The sequence below is a fragment of the Panicum hallii genome, chromosome 4, assembly GCF_002211085.1.
Source record: "Panicum hallii strain FIL2 chromosome 4, PHallii_v3.1, whole genome shotgun sequence".
Classification (NCBI taxonomy): Eukaryota; Viridiplantae; Streptophyta; class Magnoliopsida; order Poales; family Poaceae; genus Panicum; species Panicum hallii.
Window position 1 is genome coordinate 34423886 of NC_038045.1, and position 3438 is coordinate 34427323.

The following is a 3438-nucleotide window of genomic DNA, read 5'->3' on the forward strand; positions in this document are numbered from 1 at the left end:
TACAAAGATCTATGCCCACTATATATAACACATATGGCCATGATCAGACTGACGAATACCTTATGACTCTGGAGATATTTCTTATTGAATCATTCTATTTATGACAGTTTGCAACAGTGGTCCAACTTAGGAATGTAAATATGGTGTGTAGTCTTCAGGCCAACTAATAACGTGATTCATATTATGGAAGGATCTATATATTGCCGTCTAGTTATGTGGGTCCCTATTGTGACTATTTTTTTCAGTTTGAAGATCGGACGAGAAAGATACATCACTCACAAAAAAACTACAAAAATGGTTAGAATGGTGCTGACCTCATCTGCTGACATCAAACACGTCTTGGTGGGCATGTGCACCTGCCGCTGCAGCGCTACATCTGGCACACGCGGGCCGAGCAGCTGGGCCATGTGCTCCGGCATCAATGCAGCAATAGCTCAGACTGCTGACGCTGCTAGGCTACTAAATTCATAATAAATGATTAATTGTGATGTTTAATTATAAAAGAAATTAAATATGAATTCATGGAACGAAACACATCCCTTATATTTCAAATTGTGCAATTAATACATTAACAAATTAAACCAGCACTAATCATCCTTCTCTCGGCTTAGCACTTCATATGACAGCACCATCAGTGACACTCAACGTCATGCACATGGTAGTTGACGGGGGTGGATTTGGACCTAGGGCCAGCCGTGGCCCTAAAAAGCTCTTGTACCCTCTGTAATTTTTCATGGCCCAGTGAATAATATTTGATGGATTGACCCTAGTTGTCGGCCAGCCCAACGTTCATCCATGCCTTCGCGGCCAACCACTCGCGGCCCAGCAAAGCCCGACAGCTCATCTCGGTTCTCCTCTAAGGCCGAGCGCGCTCCCCGGAGCCAGTCGCCCACTCGTGGACTCGCCCAGACCTAACCGTTGGCTGCTGGCGGGCGGCGAGCGGCCAATGGGCGAGGGAGCGAGGGGCGTGACCTCGCAACCGGCGAGGGGGCGAGACGGCCGACCGCTCGGGCACAGGGGTCGCGGTGCGGCAGCCCGGCGGCTCGGGCGCACGGCGCGTGCGCTGCCCTGCGCGGTGTCCTGGCCGCTCGGGTGCGCTGCGCGGCGGCCCGACGCACGTAGGCCGCCAGGCGGCCAGCTCCACCAAGCACCAGCAGACAGCAGTCCAGCACGCAATGCAGGCGGGCGGATGGCCGGACGGCAGAGGCAGCAAGCCAGTAGGCAAACAGGTCAGTTTGATTCTACCTTCCCCAATCGGCCAATCTTGCAATGCATATTCATTTTTTCTGCTAAAATTGGAGAAATTGACTTATGTGATTATTTATGCCCCATTATGCTGAATAAATCTGCGTCCATTGCATCCACATGGTGCAGGTGGTATGTTGCATCCGATTACCATTTTTCACTAATTAATTTTATTTTGCATATTGCTTGCCTAATTCTTTTCAAATGTCTAACACTCCAACTCACTTGTGTATGTAGGCTCAGGTTCACTTCCTACAGTTGATGAAGATATGATAGATTGATAGGCGGGGATGAACGACTCGGCACTTGTTAGGTATTTCTTTATAGTTTTTCAAGTTTTTATTGAGTTTGTTGTACAATTAGACTTGGAATTGGAGTATGTAATCTAAAAGCGTTGGGCTGATTTTCTGCTAAGGATCCGTAGTATGTTTATAAAATGTGATAATTAATTGATTAGTATACAAGACTGACTATATGTGCAAGATCAAAATTTACACTATCAAGATTTTTGGGTTCTCTCACAAGCTGCAGATTGCAGAGATATATTGTGTTGCATTATCTTTGTGCTGAACTAATCATGAAATTGGTCGCTTATATATGTATGATTTCCACTACAACTACCTATTCCTTTTCATTGTTTCCATAAATTATACTTACAAGTGAACACTGTCCTACACTGCAGGTGCAAGGTTCATCATTTGTGAAGCCACTTTGGTTGGCAAGAATTTTATTTAGATTAACCTTGTTCTGTACTGCAAGCTTGGTGATACTTCTCTGTTTACGAATTAAAATGGTTACTACCAACTGTGCGTCTGTCTTCAAAGTTAGATCAAAAGACTTTCTCCATATTGCCTGCTACATGACTATACAATTGCCATGTTTGAGAAAAGATATTGCAGCCATTCCTTTCAATGCAGGGTTTATTTGATGGTGGTGTCATATATGGTCATTGGCGAACTAACCTTAGGGTGTACTGAGTAAACGAGAACACATAATGTAGTGGGTATCACTAAAAATAGATTTGACTGATAAGGGACATCTTTCAGGTGCCTATCAGCAAAAGGTTACCTCGAATTTGGTCAGCCTTCTTTCAAATGACATGGTAAATATGACTACCACTGCTCTACTTTCTATCAAGTGCCATATGGATATTAACGAACTCTGCTTATATGAACAATGAAAACAGCATGCTCGGTGAGGTGTTATATTAAGTTCGATATTGTTTCAAATTTCTTTTGTGCTAACTCAAAGGATAATTTAATTATGCCAGTTGCTGGTCTTGATTGTGCTCGTGGCTTTCCCTCTGGATACTGCTGGCAAGTATCCATGGATACCTTGTGGTATTGAAATAATTCATGATTGTTCTGCTGTTTGCATCTTGCCTAGCTGATATTTGCAATTGAGGTTACTAGGCATTGCCAGTATCATAATAACATGCATTTACTTCCTGCCTAGCTGATGTTTGTAGGTTATATGCATATGCTTGTACTTGCAATCTATAATGATCTTACGATCGTGCCAAAGGAGTATCAATTGCTTGGCCTTCGAGTTGTCTGTGATATAGTTAATTTTTAAAATATATAATATTACAACTAGCTTAATCTCTATGCAGTTTGAAATGATACATATTAAAGCTATATTTCTGAATGCAGGTTGAAATGATCAATGACTGAATTCTTATGTTTGGATGCATTCAAGAATGGATCAGGAAACAATGAATTTCAGGATTCCTAGATAATCTTAAATTTTCCTTTCCAATGTATAGACTCTGTACACTTCGCTACAATGCAACATTTGTTCTCTACATGTATACTTTTATGTATACTATATATATTTGTTTCCTTTCTACAATCAATGTACCTTCTGATTATTAAAAATTACAGGTTGTATGATTGTGCGAAATGTCATGCTTAATCCAAAAAAATAATGTCAACATTATTTGTCATATGCAATGTGTAATAATAATTTTTTTTGAAATTTGGAATATGTTACAATAGGTAAAACATGTGTTAAGAACCATATGTTCCTTTTTCCAAACATGTTCTCTATCACAATGTGGAAGTGTTACTAAAGCTAAAAAAATATGTTGCAAAAGATAAATGTTGTAACACTTGATAAGTGTTCCATTAGATCACTAATTGTGTTACAGAGTAGTAACACTTTTTGGGAAGTAAAGGAACACATATATTTTGT

General features: G+C 40.8%; 1 long non-coding RNA gene across 3 annotated transcripts; it reads left to right on the forward strand.

Moving 5' to 3' along the window:
* Positions 1 to 920: 920 nt before the first annotated feature.
* LOC112888661 lies at positions 921 to 3104 on the forward strand. 3 transcript variants are annotated; one of them, XR_003227886.1, is made up of 4 exons: positions 921 to 1229; positions 1483 to 1558; positions 2292 to 2347; positions 2898 to 3104. It is a non-coding gene; the product is annotated as an uncharacterized LOC112888661 (long non-coding RNA). The 3 variants fall into 3 exon arrangements; XR_003227885.1 differs by having other exon boundaries at positions 1483 to 2347; XR_003227887.1 differs by having other exon boundaries at positions 1928 to 3104.
* The last annotated feature ends 334 nt before the right edge of the window (positions 3105 to 3438 follow it).